The sequence below is a fragment of the Phyllostomus hastatus genome, unplaced genomic scaffold, assembly GCF_019186645.2.
Source record: "Phyllostomus hastatus isolate PE091 unplaced genomic scaffold, TTU_PhHast_1.1 phas_scaffold_78, whole genome shotgun sequence".
Classification (NCBI taxonomy): Eukaryota; Metazoa; Chordata; class Mammalia; order Chiroptera; family Phyllostomidae; genus Phyllostomus; species Phyllostomus hastatus.
The window spans coordinates 104,769,191-104,793,224 of NW_025334041.1; the positions used below are offsets into that span (position 1 = coordinate 104,769,191).

At 44.2% G+C, this 24,034-nt stretch overlaps 1 pseudogene; it reads right to left on the reverse strand.

Moving 5' to 3' along the window:
- LOC123811348 overlaps positions 1-1,844 on the reverse strand; it is a 57,074-nt pseudogene extending 55,230 nt beyond the window's left edge.
- Between the last annotated feature and the right edge of the window lie 22,190 nt (positions 1,845-24,034).

Consider the following 24,034-nt stretch of genomic DNA (forward strand, 5'->3'; position numbering starts at 1 on the left):
GTGTACTTCCTTATTCCGGGCAGGCTGACCTTCGGCAGTGGAAGGTTGACGTGCTGGGCTGGCAGAATGCCCTGCTGCCTTCCCGGGCCAGTGTGATGAGGAGCCGGAGAGACATTCTTCCTCTCTCCTTCAGTCTGAGTGAGCAGGGTTTCTCTAAGGGAAAATAGTCTCAGGGAGGTGCGAGAAGGGGTTAGGAGATATGTGGAATCCAGGAGTCATCATCTTGAGGGCCCTCCGCTGGAGTGTCACCTGGGATAACAGCAGTGGCTGACTATGTGCATTATCTTGTCTAGTCCCCTGCAGATGAAAACGTGGAGCCCAGAGATTAATGCCCTGGGCTACACAGCTAACAAGTGACTATATCAGACAGGTCCTAAAAGGGGTAGGATCCACTGAATATGGTTCAAACAAAGACATTTCACTTAGAGAGGTAAGGGCAGGGTTACATGACAAACAGGAGTTGGTGAGGCACCGGAGATAAGCAACAGCACCCGTTAAGCCTGAAGGATCACAGAGTGGAAGAAGTGAGACCAGAGATGGGTGAGAACTGGACCATGGGGGTGGACCTAGAGTCACGAAAGGACACAGCCACTGCCAGGACCAACCTCTGAGCAAGGAGGAAGCAGAGAAGAAATACACGACCTCTTTTTTTCTCCTACTTTTCCTTTCCTCCCGCACCTCCCAGGGGCCAAACTCATCCAGAACCAAGGTGACGCACTCTCAAGAAGTCAGCTCCTGGGCACAGAACAGGACAGAGGAGGAGGGGCAGGGACAAATGGAGTGTAACCAGCACAGCAGTGGAGCTGGATTTTGAGCATTGAGCTCTCAAGAGCCCTTGTCCTTGGCTGTGGTTCCTTCAAACTGAGACATCTATCCACCATGCAGCAACATCGACTCTGGCTCAAGAGGCGATGAGGCACTGGCCTGGCCAGTCCCTATTTATTAATTTAAACATCCTTCTCCTGCTTCTTTCCTCCTTTCTGCTCCTGCAGGAACCTCTCCCTGAGAATGAAATTGCCTGGACCCAGGCCTGTGGCCAGCTGGATCCCACCACAGTCCTGACTGCTGATTCCATGAATTTTTCAGATTGTGCTTACTTGGCCTGGCAAAGGGTTTCTGACCAGCTGTTTCCCCTCCCCAGGCTCCAGCTGCACCAGTTCAGTGTTTCCACTCAAGCCTTGCATTTTTCCCTGCAGATTTTGCTGCCCTTACCATGAGTAGTCAGCCTCAGTGGCATTACTGCTGCCCTGTGGCTGTTCCTCTGGGCAGGGACTAAGTGAGTGGTCTGAGTGCCCGGACTGGAAGAAGCTCAGTGGTGCTGGTGCTCTCAGGTGGCGCCTGAGATCTAGGTTTAGCTGAGATTAAGCCACAAGGGGCAGTTGCCTGAAAAATGTGGCAAGGCTGAAAGGTGGTCCCTCTGATATATCAGGAAGCCACTTTCAGAGTGACAGGGACAGAGAAGAGTTCATCTTCCAGTGTGTCGAATGTGGCACCAACAAGATGTTGGCTAGAAACATGGAAATTTCTGGAAGGATTCCCAGGCTGTCTGCCAAGCTGTCTTTATTTTCCACCCACACACTTTCACCCAGGTTCATCCACCTGTCTCTCTCCCCCGCAGCTTCTAGACTGGCTAAACCTGGGGAATGGGCTCAGGCTGGGCAGAGGTTTGCTGCAAAACACCACTGGGGCAGTAGGGCTTCTGGGTAACCCAGTCAGCCTCAAATTCTTGATTTTTCAACTACTCTTTCGCACCTCCTTACCTGGGTGCCGATCTCCACTGAAACGCCAGCATTTGCGTCATTGGCATTACAAATGATGGTGATGATGACAGCCACATTTTTCATTCTTTAGCAACTATTTCATGTAGCTGAAGAATGCTTTGCAAATTCCACATGATTTTGTCTTCACAATACTATTTTTATTCCCATTTCACAGATGAAGAAAGCAGGGTGTAGTGAGATCACAGATTTGGCCAAGATCACACAGCTAGTGAGTCATAGGCGGGGCTTGAATCCAAACCTAGTAAAGTTTCCACAGCCGCATTCTAGCTGCGACCCTGTATTGCCTATTGAAGACAGGGGATGGAGTTTTCCTTTTTTCCTTCACCTTTTTTAAAATGCTTTATTAAATATTGCTGATATATAATTAATTGCACATCTGTAAGAAGCCAACCTGGTAAATTCTGACATAGGTATGTATACAGCCATAAAACCACTGCCACAATCAAGATAATGAGTATGTCTACCACTCCCCAGAGCTTCCTACTGCCCTTTCATAATCCTTCCCTCGCCACCCTCCTCACCCCCACCCAGATCCTAAGCAAGCAATTATCTGCTTTCCATCACAGTAGCTTAATTTGCATTTTCTAGAATTTTATACATGGAAGCAAATAGTATTTACTCTTTTCATGTCTGACTTCTCTCAGCATGATTATTTTGAGGTTCACACATTGTTGCATATGTCAGTAGTTCATTCCTTTTTATTGCTGAGTAGTATTCCATTGTCTTACAATACTAAATTTGATTATTCACCGCTTGTTGAACATTTGAATCATTTCCAGTTTTCGGCTATTACAAACAAAATGCCTGTGAACACTCCAGGACAAGTCCTTTTGTGGACACATGCTTTCATTCCCGTGGGCTAAACACCTAGGTGTGGAGTGGCTCGATCACACAGGAGGTATACATTTAGCATTATGAAAAATGTCCGAACTATTGCCCAAAGTGGTTTGGCCATTTTACATTCTTACCAGCAGTATATGAAGAGTTTAGTTGCTCCACTTCCTTGTAACATTTGCTATAGTTAGGTTTAGAAATTTTAGGCATTCTCATAGGTACATAGTGGTTTCTCATTATGGATTTTAATTTGTATTTTCCCGATGAATAATTATTTTAGGCATCTTATCAGGTGCTCATTTGCCATCTATATACTTTGGTGATACATCTGATCAAATCTTCTGCCCATTTAAAAATATTGGGTTGTTTGTCTTACTGTTATTGAGTTGTAAGAGGTCTTTATATGTTCTAGAACATGTTCTTGGTCAGATAAGTTTTGCAATTTTTCATTTTTCACCTTTTCATTTTTATAGTAGTGTCTTTTAAAGTACAAAAGTTTTAAAATTTGCATTTTCTTTTATAGTTTGTTCAGCTCCATCCCCCTCTGCAACTCCCTGAAGAGAAATTGTTCTCTTTTATTATTATTTTTTTATTATTGTGGTAAAATTAAACAGAATGAATGTTACCATTTTAACTATTTCTAAGTATACAATTCAGCGTTAAATATATTCACATTGTTATAATTTATACCTTTGGAATCCTTAACATTTTTTTTTGGCAAACCTAAGGTCACTAAGATTTTCTTCTGTGTTAAAAGTTTTATAGTTTTAGCCCTTACAAATCAGTTTCAAGTTAAATTTTGTATATAAAATGGTCAAGTTTCATTTTTGCTAATGGTTAAGTATTTGTTTCTGCACCATTTGTTCAAAAAAAATATCCTTTTCCTATTGAGTTACATTGACACTTTTGCAAACAATCAATTGGTTGTTTTTTTTTGTTTGTTTTTTACTATTTTCCTCATTTGCTTTCAACTCTAACTCTTGACAGGTTGCCTTCTGATTTTCATATACTGTCTTCCTAGATCCCCCACTGCTCACTCTGCGCTGATCTGGCTCCTGACCATCCTCCCAGCTGGGTGATAGATTTCTAGAGGTATTTTTCAGGTCTGACCTAATCCTTTGCCTGTCCCCTAATCTGCATTCCGCCTGCTCCAGCCTTCCTCACTGGGCTCTGTGCCCAGCACCTGAGACCCGCTGCTGCCCACAGTCCTGACACTGTCAGAGCTCTGGAGGACAGGAGCTGCAGGTGGGTCCTATTCAGGGCTCTGGCAAAGAAGGCTTTCCCAGTTACTAAGGAAACAAGGGAGACCAGAGATCCAGTCCTCACAGCAATGACAAGGCTACCAGACCTTCTCAGACCTCACTTGTCATTGGTATCAGCCTAGTTGTGAAGCTCAGTCAGATAAGAAATGAGATTTGGCAAAAAAAATATTGATGGATAAAACTGAATGAGGGAAATGCAGAGCCTTGCAGATGAGTGTTCTCGTACAAGGGAGGGAAACCTTTGTAAGCATATCTATTCAAAGACAGTGCTGTGGAGTCCATGTATTCTTGTATGACTTGGAGGCAGAAGGACCTCAATGGGTGATCTCTGCCTAATCAGCCATCATGCCTGGTTGACAAAACCTGGGAGAAGCCTTGGAATGACTTCCTCACATTGTTTAGACTTCTCTACCAACCTGCAAGGCTGGGAGAGCGGCTCACGTTTATTGGGAAACATCACGCTGGACCCATCGAGGGGGACCCAGGGAACGTTATCCTCAGCAGGGACTGTGCAGCTTGCCTCCAGTCTGGTTCATGTTAGAGCCTCAAAGCCACCTGTGGGAGGGGGTTATCTTTTGGAAGCATTTTATTTTGAATTCTGCTGGAAGTGGGCACTACACAGAACCTCCCAACGAAAGGTGAGGCTTTATCATACAGCAAAAATACTTTCCTCAAGGAACAAAGAATCCCTGTGGTCAGCGCACGTTCAGGGGAGCACTTGAGTGAGACTGTGTCCTGGCACGAATATCCCTCCATTCTTAGAAGAGTGGAAGGGCAGATGCCATAAATGACCATGTTATCTAGTATGGGCCTCGGGCTCTGAGCTGTTTTTTCAGCCAGTAGCCAAACTTAGGCTCTTGCCTTTGTGAGCCCACAGCTCCACTCTGGGAGGTGGTCAGACGTGAGGCAGAGTTTTATTTTAGTGTTGTTCTGCCTGCTTCATTCAGGGGTAATCCCATTAACATCAAGTTCTAACCAAAGTCCCCACCACCCCTGGCAGTAAGTCATACTCATTTTCCTGGAAAGGCACACAGCTAGGACAAAGAGTTCCTGGATGTGATGACTGCGGAAATTTAAGGAAGGAAGGAGGCATAGATTAGCATCATTGGGCATTTGGCCTGGTGTCTTATCCTAGAAGGAAGTAGACACAGGCCCATCTCTTTTCCAAGCCCACCGGGAACACAGGTAAGTTAGAGAGGCTTACACCGGGCTTGACTCTGACATTTTAGGACTGCAGGGACTTCCTTATCTTCCTGGGCTGTCGCCTCCCCAGCGTGAAGTGCTGTGAGTACTAGGTGAGAGAAATAACCTCCACTGCTCTGGGCAGTGACAAGGGTGGAAAAAAAAAACTAATAGAAAAGTTTTTCAAGGTAAATAAAGTCTTGTTAAAAATGATGCATTTTAGGACATACCTTCCCATGTGCCCAAGCTGCTGGCCAGAAGCACTGGTCAGCAGATTGAGAGAGCTGAGGCTTCACTGATTTGAAATACAAATGCTGTTATGGGAAGAGTACATCCTGGAGTCAGGTACGTCTGGTTTAAATCCTAGCCCTGCATTTTTTATCTGAGTGAATTTGGAGAGTCCCTTACCTTTGTTTCTTCATCTATAAAGTGGAGTAATGATCATTTCATTGAGTTGTTATGAGGATTATTGTTTTCATTGATTGTTTACTATGTGCTGGGCACTATGCTAAACACTGTACATATATTAAGTCATTTAATCTGAATTCACTATTTAAATAATACAATGTCTGCAAAGTGCTCGGTACTGTCATATTATTTCACAGATAAGAAGAAGGTCTCTCCTTCCTCTTGCTCCCTTCCTACCCAGACTGCTGATGCCTAAACTGAGAAATGTGGCTGAAAACCTAATCATCCCTGGAAAAGAGGAAATATTGGCATTGAAATTAATCTGAAAGTATAAATGACTGGTAACAGAACCCTACCTGAGAGTAGGTTTTGAAAGCAGAAGGATGTGAGGACGTGTGAAGAGGAAAGAGTGGGTAAATAAGACAAACACTGAAGATAACTTTATGGGCCCTTCTTAAACCCCTACCTGCAAGAGTTAGGAAGTTTCAAAGTGAGTTTTCAGGGGCCAATAGACTGGTTGAGTGGGGATGAAAGAGGGCAGCATAGAGAGTCCAGGGAAATTCTGTCTCTGCATCATTAAATTTTGAGGAGCACCTGGGAGGAGGGAAATGGAAGTCTTTGTGTCTAGAGCCACCTCTGGACTGGCTACTGGAGCAATGAACAAAACCTGTGTCACAGAGGTCTCTGGCCATGTTAGTCCAGACTCCCATCCTTCCACCTTAGGGGATTCGAGGGTAGGGGAATCTGAAACAGACAGAATTATTCAGTAGCAGATCCCAGAACAACTTTCAAAAGGTTTGCAGATGGGGCAGGCTCTCTCTCAGGTGCTTGCCACAGGCCCCAAAGGCTGAGCTTTTTAAAAAAAAAATTTATTGATTGATTTAGAGAAAGAGAGAGAGAAAAACATTGATTTGTCATTCCGCTTATTTACTCATTCATTGGTTGATTCCAGTAGACCTGGGATCAAATCCACAACCTTGGCACATTGGAATGATGCTCTAACCAACTGAGCTACCTAGCCAGGGCAAGACTGAGCTTCTTATAAAAATATCCTGGTTGTCTATTTTCATAACTATAATGTACTTCTTCTAGGAAGCAAACATTTTTGAGGGCAATTATAAAAAGCTTGTAGAATTCTGCGATACAAGTATTGAAGCAAAGTGGAACACTTCCAAGAAAGGGTTCTGGGGAACTGATGTACTGCATCTCCAGAGGTCTCATATAAAACAAAACAAAACAAAAGAACAAAAAAAACACAAAATTCTTCCTGCCAGCCCTGCTCCTCTAAGAACCCACTTACACAAATGGACATATGGGGATTTTTCTGCAAGGATATACAGACAAGAAAGAAAAGCTTTAGAAACTGGTTTTGAACGAGTGGGTCTGGGATCTTAGTACCAGGCACTGCCCCTCAGGTAAGGCCCCCTTCCTGAAACAAATAGCTCCATCAGTCTTGACTCAGGATTCAGATTTCAGTGAGAGGGCAGTGAGCATGATTGCCTTGGACCACATGGTCATCACTGGACAGAGTCACCCAGGTGGATGTGCCAAGGGTGGGGGTGAAGGCACTTCATCAGAGTCAAACTGGGTGCTGAGATCAAAAGAAAGAATGGAAAGTGGGTATTTGACAGGGAAGAACCACAAATACACTTGATTCCAGTGTAGATCATAGGAAGTGAAAGAAAGGGAGGCTCAGGTTTTGAATGGCCAGGAAGTGGGCAGGGAAGGAAACCAGCTGGCTCCCTCCGAACGGTGCGGAGGAGCAAGTGCTGGCCTGCTCTGGGCTCTGCAGCTTGCTAGCTCTGCTGCTTCAGCCGGCGATTACCTTCTCTGTTTGCAGGCTCCATGAGCCAGAGCAAATGCTGCAAACCTTGTCTTCATCAAGGACCACCTTCACGGCTTCTCTTACTTGCCTCTCCTCCAAAAAAAACCCCACATTAATTCACATTCTTACCCTGGGGAAACGTACAGTGTGCATTGGGTTTCTTTAAATTTCGAGACCAGCTGAGGGGCGGGGAGGGGTTGTGGCATCAAAGAGGGGCTTGAAGCAAGGAGTGAGGCAGGCCCGGAGGGAGGGAGAGCACGCCTGCAGGGTGCCACACAGAGAGGACGGCAGCATTTCACAGACAGGACTGACAGCATCTTCATACTCCCTCCTCTTGTTCACTCTCTGCCTTTACTGAGACCGAAGAAACCATCCTCTGAAAGGTCTGATCCACCCAGCGTTTTCTAGGTTTCAAGGTACCATTTGCTACATCGTCACCTTGAGTTCCCCACCGGGGGTGCCTCGAGGCTGGAAATGAGAACTGGATTTCTCCCCAAACCACACTGAGCACTCCATTCCACACCCCCCAGCACCCCCTCCTCCCCAGCACTTATGCCCACTTACATTTCATGCCATCCTATTTAGCACTTGATTACATATTGCCTTGAATTGTTCTCCAGCCCACTCTGATCAGAGCTTCCCACCTCCCAGCCCGCCCACTCCTATGCTGGGTTTTCAGCCTCCTCAAAACCTACAGTCTTTTTCCCCTGCCACTTGCTGTCATTGCATCAAATCCCCCACCCCACCCCCTTCTTCATTTCCTTCCTTATTCAGCCTAAGCTGCAGGAGCCATCTCATCACCTTCCTTCACCTAAACCCCCTTCCCCTCCACGGTCCCACTGCTGATCCGGTTGGACCCCGGCCTGATCAGGCTGGCTCTTTCTGCTCCCTGACTTCTGAGCTCCTGAGCTCTGCTGGAGAAAATCACAGCCCACGCAGATTGGCGCTACTACAAAGTCGTCATCTGCAGCCTCAGCGGGCTGCTGAGCCGCCTGGAAACCCTAGTTAGCGTCCCTGTCAGCACACTCGCCCTTTCCCCATCTCGGCTCTGAGCATTTTCCTCCCCTTGAGGTTTGTGGAGAAAATAAAAGCCATCAGGTAGGAATTCCCTCATCCTTAAGGTACTCCTCTGCCCCACCAAGAAGCAAATCTTCCCCTCCTCCATCACATTTTGGAAGCCGTGGGGCTCTTTATCTAGTCAAAGGTAGCACCCCTCCTCAGAGCTCTGCAGCCTTGGCACCGCTCTACTTCCTCAGGTCCCCGCTCTCCCCTAACTTTCCATCTTGTCTTTCTTCCGAGCATAACCATGTCCCCTGTCCATCATGCTGAGATTCTTCATCTCCTTCCCAGCCCAACTTCACAAGAAAGTACACTTGGCGAGGCCATAGGCCGCCATGACCATAGAAGTGTGCAACAGCCACGAATGACCCCCTTAGTGTCAAGTCCATGACCACTTGCAGCCCGTCTTTCTTGACCTTACTGACACTCTGACATTGTTGACCCCTCTTCTCTTCTTGTTTCCCTTCTCTTGATTGTCACCTCTGAGTTACTACTACTCTGTTCTCCTGCCTTTCCCCACCGGCTCTGTCACAATCTTGTTAGACTCTGCTTTTCCCTCCTGGCAGTTTCCTGTTGAGGATCCTTCAGGCATGTTGGGATGAAATTCAAGTTCTCCTGGAGAGCAGAGAAAGGCCTTTGTCTTTTGGTTCCTCCTTTTTCTCCCTCCCCCTGTCACATGATTTAGCCCCTCCTCCACTGGCCACATTTCTTTCCTCTGTCTGGAGCACCCATTCTCTCTGCCTGCCGCTTCACCAGGAGGACTCCTAGTCATCTTTCAGGGATAAGCTCAGGGGTTGCCTCATTCCTAAGTCAGTCTTTTACAGTCACGCCTCATCTAAATTCCCGACCCCCCCAAGCTTGTCTCAGTCTTTATCACAGTGTGTTGGAATCCTGTGCTTTACTAATCTGTCAGCCCCTTGGGCCTGAGGACTGGCCTCTTCACCCCCATGTGCTTAATGCCCAGCACAGCTAGGCACATAATAAATGCTCAATTCATTCCTGCTTGCTGAAGGAGTGAATGACTTAATGTATTAGTTATTATTCCCAACTAGACTACTAAAAGAGAGTGAACGTGAGCAGTCTTCTCAGAGTACTTTTATGTGGTAGACATTTTATTGTGGTAAAACACATATAACAAAAATTTAATGTGTACAACTCAGTGACATTTAGTACAATACCTGCACAAAGTTGTGTAGCCATTACCACTTTCTAGATCCAAAACATTTTTATCACCTCAAAGAGGAGACCCTTTATTATTAAGCAGTCATTCTTTATTCCTACCTCTCCCTCACTCCTGGCAACCAATAATCTGCTTTCTGTCTCTAAGGATTTGCCTAATCTGGATATTTTATATAAGTAGAGTCATACTATATGCTGTCTCTTGTGTCTGGCTTCGTTCACTTAGCATAGTGTTTTCAAGGTTCATTCATATTGTAATGTGTGTCAGCTCTACATTCCTTCACATGGCTAGATAATATCCTGTTGTATGACTGGCCATATCACATTTTGTTTATCCATTCATCAACTGACAAACATTTGGGTTATTTCCACCCTTTGGTTATGCTGAATAGTACTGCTATGAGGATTTATGTACAATTCTCATTTGAACACTTGTTTTTTATTCTTCTGGATATATACCCAGGAATAGAACTGTTGGGTCATATGGTAATTCTATGTTTAATTTATTGAGGAACCACCAAACTGTTTTCCATAGCAACTGCACCATAATACATTTATATTTATATCACCATTTACATTACATGAGAATTTGAATTTCTCCACATTCTTGCCAACATTTATTATTCTCCTTTTTCTTCCCCCCCTTTTTTTAGTATAGCCATCCTAGTGAGCATGAGTGGTAGATATATTTTGAGGTATATGCTCAGCTTAAATGATTCCTATCTATAAATGTCTTATTGCCATCTGTAGAGTGCGGCATTCCAAAGCTGTTTGTGCTTAATGAGACCCTGAAACCTGGTCATAGTTGATTGGATCAAGGGTGGATTCCTGAGCCATTTGGGCCAAGAGAGTTCCTTCCATGGGAGTTTGTGTTTGAGAGAAGGGTAATGAAAGACAGAGACTTGGTTCATAGGGCTAGATTGTGAACTTGGGAGCTGTGGGTGTCTGTCTTTGATCCCACATGTGAAGGGAGCAGCAGAGGGAACTCCCAGAAAAAAAAAAATAGACACAAGTACTCAGAGAGAAACAGAAATGAAAGATGGAGAGACATATCCTTTGGGTGTCTGAACAGTCTGTAAGTTCTCAGTTCTAGACTTTCCTTAAGCCTCAGGGCATTCTTGCCCTTAGGGCCTGTAAGTCAGCCTTCTATCCTATTGTGGTTAAACCAACTCCAGTGAATTTCTATTTCTCGCAAGCAATAGAATCCACGGCAACATTCACTGGCACTCTCACAATCTACTTGACCTAAGAAGGGTCCTCAAACTGTAGGCCAAAGCAGAATATCTGTAAGGCTATATCCATTTTTTTTCAAGAATTCTTTTTTTTTAATTAATTTTTTAAAGATTTTAAAAAATTTATTTTTATTTTTTTTTAGAGAGGGAAGGGAGAGAGAAAAAGAGAGAGAGAGAAACATCAATGTGCAGTTGTTGGGGGCCGTGGCCTGCAACCCAGGCATGTGCCCTGACTGGGAATCGAACCTGCGATGTTTTGGTTCACAGCCCGTGCTCAATCCACTGAGCTACACCAGCCAGGGTACATCCAATTTTTTTTGTCCTAAAAATAATTTCTTGTGATCTCAATGACCTAACACTTGCCCACCAAACCCGTGTACATTTAGAGGCAAATCCAGAGTGCTAACATCATTTCACATGCATGAGGCAGGCGTCCTGAAAGGCAGGGTGTTCAGCACTTCGCTGTCACCTTGATGTGTCTTTTGACATCTTTTCTACTTTCTTCCCCGCTGGTAGCAGAACTCTTTTGTTTTCTTTTCTTTTGAGTCATGTTTTCTTGTTCTAGTTATCACGGTACACAACTTTTCAGGGGCAGAAAGGCAACATGGTGTGGAGAAGAAGACATTCAACTGGGAACTCCGAAGAACCTAGGTCTAGCCCTGTTCCTGCCACTGGCTGTGCTCTGTAAGGCCGAGTACATCAGGAGACTCTCCTGGTCTGTTTTCCCATCTGTGGAAGTGGGAGAGAAAAACAATACTTTTGTCTGCCTACTTCACAGAGATGCAAACTAAAATTGGGTCATAGATGTGAACATTTTATGAGGCAAAAACATGCAAATTGCTATATCCGTAATGGTAAAACACTCCCTTGATTTCTTTCCTACTCCCAGACCCCAAGTTTAAGTTCCTCACTCAATAATTACTTGAATTTAACTCTAGTTGCTTAATTTTTAAAAAAATTGTGTCTCTTCATCCATTTCTCTTGAACACAGATAAACACTTTTTAAAATTACAAATAAAAAACCCCCAAAAGGCATGTGTCCTGTTCTGTTTATTTTTTTTAGTATATTTTTTCCATGACCATTTATCTCACTTATACCCCTGCCCACTCATAATTATACCCCTGCCCACTGTTGTCCACATCCATGGATCCCTTTTCCTTTTGGCTCCATCCCTCCACACCCTAACTGCCCACAGCCCGTCCACATAGCTGTCAGCCTGCTCTCTATCTATGAGTCTGTCTTTATTTTGTTTGTTAGTTTAGTCTGTTCACTAGATTCCGCATATGAGTGAACTCATATGGTATTTGTCTTTCTCTGATTGGCTTATTTCACTTAGCACAATGTTCACCAGGTCTATCCATGCTGCCACAAAGGGTAAAATTTTCTTTTTTTTTAATGACCAAGTAGTGATGTTCTGTTTTAAGGCAGGCTAATTTCTTGACATTTTTAAATGACTGTATTTATTTTTCTTTAACCTAACATGCCATTTTCAGACATGTCTCCAAGAGGCATAGTGTCTACCACACAGTGGTTCCCAAACTTGTCTGCATCTTGGAATCAATGAAGAGTTTTGAAAACTACTAATGCTCATGTCCCACCATAGATATTGGGATATAATTGGTCTATGGAGTGGCCTGAGGCTTTGGAACTTTTAGTAGATCCCTAAATTATTCAAATATCTAGCTAAGTTTGGGAACCACGGTCTTTAGGGTACTTCTTTTTTCTTTTTTTAAAAAAGCCCTAATTCAATTTATTTTTGGGGTTAATTCCCATCTAGGCTTTCCCCTGAAACAATTCCCTCATAAATTGCTGTAGGAAACAACAGGAGATTATCTGCCTCTTCATCCTAAATCCGTCTCTTCGTCCTACTGTGATTGCCTTGGTTTCATCAGGTTAATTGAAATCTCTTCTGATAAATACACTGAAGCCATTAATGGAGGCTTCACTTATCTGCATATTCATTTCCTGTTCTACTGTGTCTTCCCTCCAATAATTTAGTTATGATTTACATGATACCTTTTTTTTTTCTCAATTCAAATAGCCTCTTGCTGTACCTGAGCGACTGGCTGGGTCTCTCTTTCTGCTGTTTCACATCTGGGAGGAGAAAATTTCCTTTTCTCCACTTATGTCATCTCCAGATCATTCCAGGTCTACCTAGCCAGCTTGGTGAGCTTGTTCCAAGGGTTGCTTGGGCCGTGCTCAGACTGCGGCATTTCACAATTTGGAGCCAATCTTGGTAAAGTTTCTGCACTTCTGTGTTTATCCACTCCTGCCTGGCAGAGGGCCAGATTAAATCTGCTATTGATTCCATAATGTAAGCACGCTGTATTGGCGACCCTCTGATGGGTATTCGCTGACACCGTATTGGCTTTGGTCAGGAGGTAGGACAGATTCAAACCTGAACACAAATCCCCTTGGGCCTTTCAGGCCACCCCTTGACCCAAAGGAGTGTTTGAGCTTCATCTCAACGTGGATCTGAATTATAAAGTAAAAAGTGGGACTGCTGTTCCACCAGGGCTTCATCCGCACTCAGGAGGAGTCACTCACTGGCTCCCTGGGTTTAAGACACCATCAGATTTCTAAGGGTTGAGAATGATGGAAGAGTAGATGCATTCAGTCTAACAAGCATCACTGTATCCTGGGCTGTTTTAGGCCATATGGTGCCACAACCTGTGACAGTCCACGTTTCCTCTCTTCTTGGGGTTCACTACCTCTCCAGCTGGCTATGGCCAGAGCGTCAGTCCTACCCAAGTGGAGAGTTCAGACTCACCCATGTCATAAACAAAGGGCCAGAAATCATTCTCTCTTCCTGGTTTTAAAGAACTTATTTGTTTTAAATTGTTTAAGTTCTTTTATTCTCTATCTCTGAAGAAAGAAATGTATACATTAAAATATAATTTGAAGTATTTCAAAGAAATTTACCATGATGTTTAATGATCGAAACATATGGCATTTTCCCACTTTACTTTGCTTCAGGAACTCCGGAGAAGCCCAGAGAGGCATGTGGTGCCTGAGACCACTGTTGCTTCTCTGGATTAGGGCAAACAAGGGCTACTTCACTTATGTATTATTAATGCAGTATCACTGTTAATAATACCTGTATCTATTGAGCATTTACTATGCACCAGACATGATACTAAGCCCTTTCCATAATCTAATTCAATTGCTCTTTGTCCATGCTCTGAAGTAGGTAGTATTTATTACCTCCATTTTATGTATGAGGACATAGAAATTCAGGGAACTTAAAGCTTATACAGCTAGAAAATGGTGGATTCAGAACTCAGACCTATTTTGACCATTGCAGAGTCCATGCCCTTATTCTCTAGAATTGTCTGAGATGATCTCCTTTTATGAAAATGTCCTTTCAACCCCAGTAACATGGCTTTCTCTGATTTTAAAAACCAAGGCCTGGGCTGGCCCTGGTGGGAGGTGATCAATGTTTCTCTGTCTTCTTTCTCCAGCATCAGTGTGTGTATCCTCAGGTTGAAGATTAAAAAAAAAAACAACTAACTAAGACCCATATGATTGTTAGGGTATTAAACATAAGGGAGCATGGTTTAATGCATGCAATAGTCACTTGAAAAATAGTTATTCTTGGCTTAATTGACAAACCGAGTTTTAGTCACTCAGCTTCTGGATAGGGTTCTGGATGTTAGAAGATGATGGAAGGGGAGTGGTCTTGGCCTCCAGGAAGGTTTGTGCAGAGGGCCTCTTCAGCCACGCCTATGTCTGTCACTGCTCATTTTGAGTCTACTCTGAAAGGCTTCCTTATTTCACAGACCTAACAGGAAAGCGATGAAGCTGGCTAACAAGGCTGAGGATTGCTGAGGCTTTTGAAGGAAAAGACAGCAATTTCAGAAAATGAATCCTGTAGTTTAGAAAGAAATCAGCTAAATGTATAATCTAAGCTCATTTTTTCTATTCTATTAAAAGGAAAAGGAAAAAAAAACATTCTGATTACAAAGAAAACAATTTCTGTAGGCCTGGAGAATTACAGTCCATCCATGAAGTCTTCAACCCTCTGAGATATCTAGATTTTTTTAGAGCCAAAAGGGATCTTTAAAGATAGCTTTCTCATCAGAGTTCTGAACATCAGAGAAAGGAAACTGAGGCCCCAAGAGAGTCGGGGTCCACAAAGCTAGTTAGTAGAAGCTGACCTCCAGTTTTCCTGCCTTCTCTATCTCATTCTTTCTTTTTACTTTTGCTTTTTAAATGACAGAATATTCACAGGTCACTGGGTGAAAAAAAACAAGATAATATTTGCTTCTTCAAGAAGGTCAGTGAGAGCTCCAAATCTTCTAGAAAGAGGAGAGGCAAATTATTTAATCTAATTTCACGAATAGCCTTGATCTTATTAGCTGAGGGAATGAATGAGGAGACAGAGGCCATACAAAGCAAGATTTATTACTGCTTGCCATGCAAGCAGAAGGAAAATGAATATTGGCTTAATGGGGATTTGGGCCCATAATTTAATTCTTTGTTTCAGCTTAGAGAAATGACCTGCAGACAAAAGGTCAGTGGGTTCTTGTAGTGATCTCCTGAGCTAGTGAGGAACCGGGGGGCACTTGCTATTCCTCCATGGACCCCTAGGGTTCTAAGTCACCTCTGTGATGTGGAAGCCTAGAAAGGGAGAAATCCATTGGACTCACATTAGCTTGGAAAGTGTGTTCACATTGCCATGGCTTCCCCAGACCAGTGAAACAACGAGTAAGATTTTCTTAGAAAATTTCCAGCAGAGATGTGGCCATTGATACTAATATTAATTCTCAAGGGAGGAATTGGAGGTGCAAATGGAGAAAGGCTGGGGACATATCAATTCAATAAGTTTTATGGAATGATCACTATGCAGTAGACACCAAGAGATAAAGAAAACCTCTGTCCCTTGCAATGCTTGCAGATGAGTAGTTACTAGCAACCACAGAGGAACTTGTTCCCAGGATTCAGACACCAAAATGCAAAACTGTCCAGCATTCCAGCAGCTCATTTCCATTCTGAGACTCTTGTTCTGTTACAATTATGGGACAGTAGAGCTCACTTATGTGGGCTACAGAGCTCCCCAACTCATTAGCAGTTCACAGATGTTAACCCAGTGGCTGGGTGCTGGGTGAGGTACACACATCCACCCAAGTCTGGGAGTGCTCAGATGAAGAAAGAAAATTCAGAGTCAATGGAAGCACCCAGTTCCCTTCCCTAGATGTCATCAGTGCAAATGGGCTGTCCCAGCCCAGCTCATAAATTTTGCTCTTGAAGGCTGCCTCACTCCATCAGGACTTCAGTTATTGAGGGAAGGGACTATGTGCTTATGTTAAAAAACAAAACAAGTAGCATTACCCATCGTGGAATCTGATCCAGGCCAGTGCCAGTTGGACCAATAAAGCCTTTAAAAATCTTTTTAGGATAAATATTCAGTTACAGTCATGAATTAAGGATGTGAGGGAGAGAAAAACAGTTACAGCTTACTGGGTTTAAAACCGAAGTGTGACATCACATTAATCTTCTTGTTGAGGCGAAAGAAAGAAAGAAAGAAAGAAAGAAAGAAAGAAAGAAAGAAAGAAAGAAAGAAAGAAAGAGAAATTGAGTAAAATTTGTTTTAACCATTTATGTTCTGAGAAACATTAAAGATCATTGATTTTTTAATGTATTTTATTGATTATGCTATTACAGTTGTCCAATTTTCCCCCTTCACTCCCCTTCACCCTGCATACCCCCTCCAACCCACATTCTCCCCCTTTAGTTCATGTCCATGTGTCATAAGTTCTTTAGCTTCTACATTTCCCATACTATTCTTGCCCTCCCCCTGTCTATTTTCTACCTACCATCTATGCTACTTATTCTCTGTACCTTTTCTCCCTCTCTCCTCCTCCCACTCCCCTGTTGACAGCCCTCCCTCTGATCTCCATTTCGGTGGTTCTGTTCCTGTTCTAGTTGTTTGCTTAGTTTGTTTTTGGTTTTGCTTTAGGTGTGGTTGTTAATAACTGTGAGTTTGCTATCCTTTTACTATACATGTTTTTTATCTTCTTTTTCTTAGGTAAGTCCCTTTAACATTTCATATAGTAAGTAAGGGCTTGGTGATGATGAATTCCTTTCACTTGACATTATCTGAGAAGCACTTCATCTGCCCTTCCATTCTAAATGAAAGCTTTGCTGGATAGAGGAATCTTGGATGTAGGTCCTTGCCTTTCAGGACTTGGAATACTTCTTTCCAGCCCCTTCTTGCCTGTAAAGTCTCTTTTGAGAAATCAGCTGACAGTCTGATGGGAACTCCTTTGTAGGTAACTGTCTCCTTTTCTCTTGCTGCTTTTAAGATTCTCTCCTTATCTTTCATCTTGGGCAACGTAATTATGATGTGCCTTGGTGTGTTCCTCCTTGGGTCCAACTTCTTTGGGACTCTCTGAGCTTCCTGGACTTCCTGAAAGTCTATTTCCTTTGCCAGAATGGGGAAGTTCTCCTTTATTATTTGTTCAAATAACTTTTCCACTTGTTACTCTTCCCCTTTCTTTCTGGTATCCCTATAATTCAGATGGTGTAACATTTAAAGATGTTCCGGAGGTTTCTAAGCCTTTCCTCATTTTTTTGAATTTTTGTTTCTTTATTCTTTTCTGATTGGATGGTCCAATCCATTGGTCCACTTCCTTCTGGTCCACTCCATTGATCTGAGTCCCAGTTTCCTTCCCATCACTGTTGGTTCCCTGTGCATTTTCCTTTATTTCACTTAACATAGCCTTCATTTTTTCATCTAATTTGTGACCAAATTCAACCAATTCTGTGAACATCCTGATTACCAGTGCTTTGAACTGTGCATCTGATAGGTTGGCTATCTCTTGGTCGCTTAGTTGTATTTTTTCTGGAGCTTTGATCTGTTCTTTGGTTTGGGTTTTCTTTTCTTTGGTCTTCACTCACCTGTGAAGACCCACAAAGGCGTTCAACCCACTTTGCTGCATTGTGACTCTGTATGTGGGGGAGAGGTCCAAAAGGGAATAATGGTGCTTGCTCCACTCTCTGCTGGATTTCAGTCCCTTCTGCCGCTTCCTGCAAGCAAACTGGGCCCTTCTGGTGCTGATTCCCAGGTGGGTGGTTTTGTGTACATTCTAGGACCCAGTAGGTTCTAGGACTCCAACAAACTCTCCTATGACGCTGGGAGTTCCTCCTGGCACCTCAACCCCCACAGGTGTTTTCAATCGGTGCTTTGAGGCTTTGTTTCTCTGCACTGGGACCCTGGGTTGCATGGTCTGTCTCGCTCTCCAGTTTTGCCTGGTTTATCTGCGCGCAAATGTGGGACTGGCCGGTCTGCCGGCTGCCTTGTGCGCCTCACAGTCCGCTGCCTCGCTGGGTCCACCAGCCCCCGCTTTGCTGCGAGTCCTCTCCACCCAGCTGCCTGACTCTGCCCCTCCTGCCGGTCTGGATGCATATGTCTATTTTAAATCCTTGGTTGTCAGACTTCCATACAGTTCACTTTTCTGTCGGTAGGGGTTATTTTTTGTTTCTAAATTTTTGTTGTCCTTATTTTGGTTGTGCAAGAAGGCACAGTGTGTCTACCTATGCCTCCATCTTGGCCAGAAGTCCAGATCATTGAATTTTGTGGAAGATAAGAAAGGGAGGCAGTTCACAGTTAAATCAGCCTCTTAAAAAAAAAAGTAACTTTCTGCCCAAGCTGTGTATCTGGTTGCTAAATATTAAGTATGTGCCTTACTGGCCAATTTTACTCATCCTCTAAAGCTATATTTCCAAGTCATGAATCCTTGTATACGAGCAAAATAGTAGATAGGGTAAGTGGTGGTATCCATGGGTGTTAGGGTAACTCTATGAATCCCTAAGTGAATTGCCTGTGATTCCACTGTATTTTCACAGATACAGTTATGCCAACAATTTCAGGAAACAGGGCTGGCTTCATGGGTGTGTGCCCAGTGTGATTACCGGTACATAATTCTGAAAGGCCCCATGCTTGTGGTTTAATGCACGTCATTCACTATCTTAAAATTGCCAGTAATTTTACTTTCTATTTGGGGTTCTGTAAGTGAAGTCTAACAAGACAATGGAGCATGCACTCAGGGGCTTGGAGCCTTGACTCTCTTGTAACTTTGTCTTCGTAGCCTTCCTGCCTCCTCAGGATGATTCTTGACACTCTGCTCCCTGTCCCCTGGCCACCTGGGCCTCACCTGGCCTCCCCTTTCCCCACCAATACGTCATAGTTACTGCTACTTTCCATTGTGGGGTGGCAACTGGGTTGCGTCACTGAGGGTTGGCCTGTGTGCCACTGTTGCCCTCTGTTCCTGGCAGGGACCTGGGGACAGGGGTGGAGAAGGCCTGGGTTGGGTGTACAATGATAGCATCTCATGGTGGAGCAAGGTGGCAGTGATCCCTGCCCTGGGCATTTGGCCAGCCACGCAGAGGAGGCCTCTGACCTAGGTACTGAGTGCAGCTGGCAGGGAGGTTGCAATCTCCTGGGAAGTCATCTAGTGAACATGGGCTGGGGCTGTGGTCTTATGGGATGTGGGAGATTGACTTCCTTGCCCCTGGCCAGGGCCCTACATTTTCATTTTGCAATGAAGCCTGTTGGCAAGTGGACAACTTCAAAGACCATGGAGGTGAGGAGGAGCCTATGAATACAGTTTTTATAAGGTATCTAGCTTGGCACAAAACCTGTTGGTAAATACATTAGAAGAAGAAAAAAAAGATAAGTTCCTTCCCTGTAAGGGATTTATAATCTGGTTTGAAACAGAGGAGCTTTACATACTGAAAATAACTAGAAACTCTAATAAAGGATGTGGAATCAAAGAGGGGTCATGAAAGTAGGATGTAGGTATGGAGGGGAAGGAGAAAGATACCTGGTAACAGTGCTCCACAGTATAGGGAGGCCAGTGTGATCTCACACGTAGGCTGACTTGAGGATAGTTATATATTTTTGGTTCAAGGCCACTCACTAATAGCATTCGGTGGGGAGGACTATTTGAGTAAGAGGGGAAGATGTGGGAACAGGCATGGCTGATGTGGACCTCTGAGTAGAGAGGCCAACAAAACAGAGGGTATGGGATTAAGGTGGGAGATTGGCTGCATGGAGCTGAATTGTGGAAGGCAAGGAAAACAAGAATGGGTTGAGAGCCTCCCAGCCACGTACACTGAGGTACACAGAGCAGGCTGCTACTATTAAACACAGCAGGCCTCTCAAAGTTCTTCCCAGACCAGCAAAGAAAGAACAAAGGGATCTAACCTTGTGCTTAAGCAAACGATGAAGGGAAGTCAAATTTCACAGTGAGCTCAATGAGGAGGAAAAGCAAATATTCTCTGGTGAAGGTTGACTTAATTAACCATTTTAATAATTCATGAGTCTTTAAAATGTTTGCCAGTAGATTCAGAGCTCAGATTCTGCTTCTGGCATTTAGCTCTGGATTTTCTCAATCACAAACTGTGCTGCCTCACGGAGCCATGGCAGGAGCCAGCCTGGGAACGTGAGGTCTGCTTCCACCAGAGCCCGGGCCACGCACAGTCCTTAACCCTTGGGGGCTTCAAACTGTTTTGAGAATCTCATGAAACTTCTGGGCCTTGCCCTAGGAAAATATATATGTATATACAAATTCAAGGCTTTAGACATTCCCCTGAGGCCCATCCTTGAACTCCAGCTTAAGAATTCCCAATTCAGATGATTTCTAAGGACTCTAACATTCTTTTTTAACTTACTCACCAGCCAGCCAGTCTGTCAATATGTCACCTGGAAATGCTGTGACTCTTTGCAGCAGCTTCATGTGGATGTTTGCAAAGTGAGAAAGGCATAATGCAATATTTGTTCATTAGGCTGAAGCAATGCTAATGCAGAAAAGAGGATTGAATGAATCAAAAGCCATGAGTCAGCTCCCTCCCCACCACCTGCTATCAGAGGCATCCTGCTGAAGCTGAGCGGGTGAGCTCTGGAGTCAGACAGCCTGGGCCCTCAAATCCCTGCCTCGGCACTTTCTGGCTGTGACTTGCAGGAGTGACTTAACCTCTCGTAACCTCAGTTTCCTCAGTTGTAAAATTGATGCCGAAAGTCCTTATGATTTTGATTACATTTAATTTTAAATTTTGGCTCTAGAAATCATCCTGCCCTGCCCCCTCATGTGTGCGCTCACGCTCTCTCTCTCTCTCTCCCCCTCAGAGACCTAGCCTTTTCCCCAGTAATCAGCAACCCTTGAGGCAGCAGAGGACAGTCACCTGGACCTGACTTACAGTCACAGGTCTGGACCTCTGGTAGGTTAAAGATAATGCTTTAACTGAAGTTATGTTTCAGTTCCTGAGCCCTGAGGTGCAATGACCCCCTGGCTGCTCTCCCATGAGACCAGACAGAAGGCCACTGGAAAAGGCCCCAGAGCTGTCCTCAAGACCTGAAGAAATGATTCATTACCCTTACCTCACCTCCAAACAATCAGCTCCCAGCATGACCCCAAACCCCTAACCCACATATGTAATCTGTAACCCACACACTATGGAGGAGTTTGGGCTTTCAAGCATTAGCTTTCCATTCTCTGGGATGGCACCATTCATCAACAACATAGCCAGTATTTCTTCACTTCAGTTCTTGATGTTCAGCGTTTGGCTCTGCTACCACAGGGCAGACAACTCTTTCTGTTCTCTAACAAAATGGAGCCAATAGGATTTACCTTATTTCCTTATGCTCTGAGGGTGAACTAAACCAACCTCTATAAATCATCATGCGTCGTGCCTGGGCCACAGTCGTGCTCAGTAAAGGGAGTTCTTTCTCCTGATCTCACCCACAAGGAGGAGGGGTGCTGTGGATTCAGGGACAGTGTCTTGATTTAATGCTAGGGGGAGGGACAGACTAAGGAGTGGCTGGGAACTCGTTTTCTGAACTACATATGTGTTACTTTTCCCCCTCCCTGGACCTCTCCCTAAGTCCCCCGATATGACTCCCCTAAGGGAACATGAGCTGAGTTCAGCACACAAGGCTGAAGAGCAAGTAGCGGCCTTGGTCTGGGACACTCAGAAGTGTGGAGGCTACAGGAAACAATTGGAGGGAGATATTGGGCCTTTTCTGGCTGCAGGCCTGACTACAGCAGAGGAGGAGCAAGAGAGAGAAAGACCTGTTTCCCCTTGGTTTCTGTACAAGCAGTAAGCTGGGGCTGATCCTGGGGGACCTGGAAAGTTGAGCAAGACGCCCGCTGCCTGCCTGCTGCTCCCAAGGACCTGGCAACTGTGACATGGAAATAAGACAAGACTCAGAAAGGCTAGTGATGTGGGCTGGCTGCATTGCTGGATGCTGAGCATCCTGTCCAACATGGAGCTGGAGAAGGGAGGGGGCAGTGGGGGCAGGATGGCGGACAGCCCGTTTGTACAGAGCCAGGCACTTGACATGCACTCACTCTCACTGTCGCAGTCACGCTCCAGCATAGACGCTGTTATCTTTTACTGTGTGAAGAGGAAACAAGCTCAGAGTGTTAGTGACTCACTCAAGGCAGCAGCTGTTAAATGGTGCCACAGCATTCAAACCTGGCCATCCTGCCTCTGAAATCTTTTTCCCGTTCCCCCCACCCCCACCCAGGCTAGCTAGCTAGGGGAAATGGACCTCCCCACAGTCCTGACTCTGAGGCCTGTGGAGCCATTACTCAGCTGCTAAATGTTATGCAGAGTCTCGCTGCATGAATATTTGCCCCATGATTGGGAAGGAGAAAATAATCCTTTCTGGGTTCTCAGCAGCTCTGTGCAGTTCACGTGCTCTGTTTACTTTCCTCCCACATTCCCCCATGAGGACTCATCGGCCCTCCCTTCCCGCAACTGAAAACCGAAGGCAGAGCGGAATGAGGGAAGCGCCTGGATTATATAGAGCCTATCTCAGACCTGCCCTGTGCTGTCCTGGGTCTCCTTTCAAACAGCCGCCTCTGTCAGAAAGTCCTAATTCAGAAAAATACCTGATAGCATACCATAAGGCCGACTTTGGAGGAATAAACGTTTTGAGGCCTTCGCAGCCCCAGTACAAAGAAAGACAGCATATGATTTAGCTCCTTTGAAGGAAAGCATTTTGGATTTTCTGGGGAAAGCCAGCATCTCAGAGACTGACAGTGCATCAGTGAGAAGTAGGTCTTCAGCAGGCAGCAGTCCGCAGGCTCCACAAGCTTCAGCTCAGCTTGGGCCTCTGCCGAGGAGGAACCCTGTTGTCCTGGGGAATTTTCTGAGCAGAGTCTCCTGACCTGATTTGTAGCTGGTACTGTGAATGCAGTATCTGAAGTTAGGTGCCCAGCAGAGAGCAAAATGAGACCATCTCTCCATTCATTTCCAGCCATTGATTCAATGATGTTGATGAACAGTGATTTTTAAATGCAAAGGGCTTTGTCATCATGATTTTTTCAATAGAAGTCTAGCACAGCTCTTTATTTCCTAAGGCCCTAGGGATCCTTTTAGTATACTTGGTATGACATATTCCCCAGGGTCAGCTTTTTATTTCATTGCCACTCTAAGGGTTTCAGAGCATGTGCATGAACTTACATCTAAATAATAGATAGCTGGATGGCAAAAAGCCTGTATTATTACTTACACTTAGTACAGTCCCTTCGGATAGTAAGAACCAGCATGCTATTAATTTTTCTTGCTGTCACTTGACAATATGAATTGGTTTTATGTAAGAACTAGGAACTCATTGGACTGAATTTAGGAAATTGGTAAAACAAATTTGACTTTAGTGGGTTTGAATGATTACAATGTAATAAACATATAAAGGCTAGAAAGCTAATTTATCATTGCTTTCAGTTTTATTTATTTGAAACTCCTTCATTGTTGATATAAACAGGCTTTATTAGAGATTATGAGTTCAATTTCCAAATGAACTGTAAATGGCTTTCTATAGAGAAATGACTTGATTCATCATTTTCCTGAATAAAACATGTTTTTGCCCTGTGGGGTTATATAGCTCATATAGTAATATCAGATCATTCTGTTGAGCTTGGCATCTATGATATGCAACGTCTGACTTGTTCCCTGGCCTATTTGTCTTCACTATCTCTAATAAACACTGAGACGGGATGCATAACCTCTTAAGACCTGTACTTCAGTGAATCATAAGAGCACGTCTTTCTGTGTGGCAGTTTATCATTTGAATGATAATTCTGGTTCCCTTTAGAAATGTTAAAGTGTCTGCTCTTCAAAATAGACTGCAGTGAAAGAGGCATGAGAGATGCTGAGGGTCACTGATAAACAGTCATAATTGACCTTAGCTTTGGTTGCATAGTAACAGACTCTCAGGGCATTAAATCATTGCATACCACAGAACTACCAACACACTGCCCTCT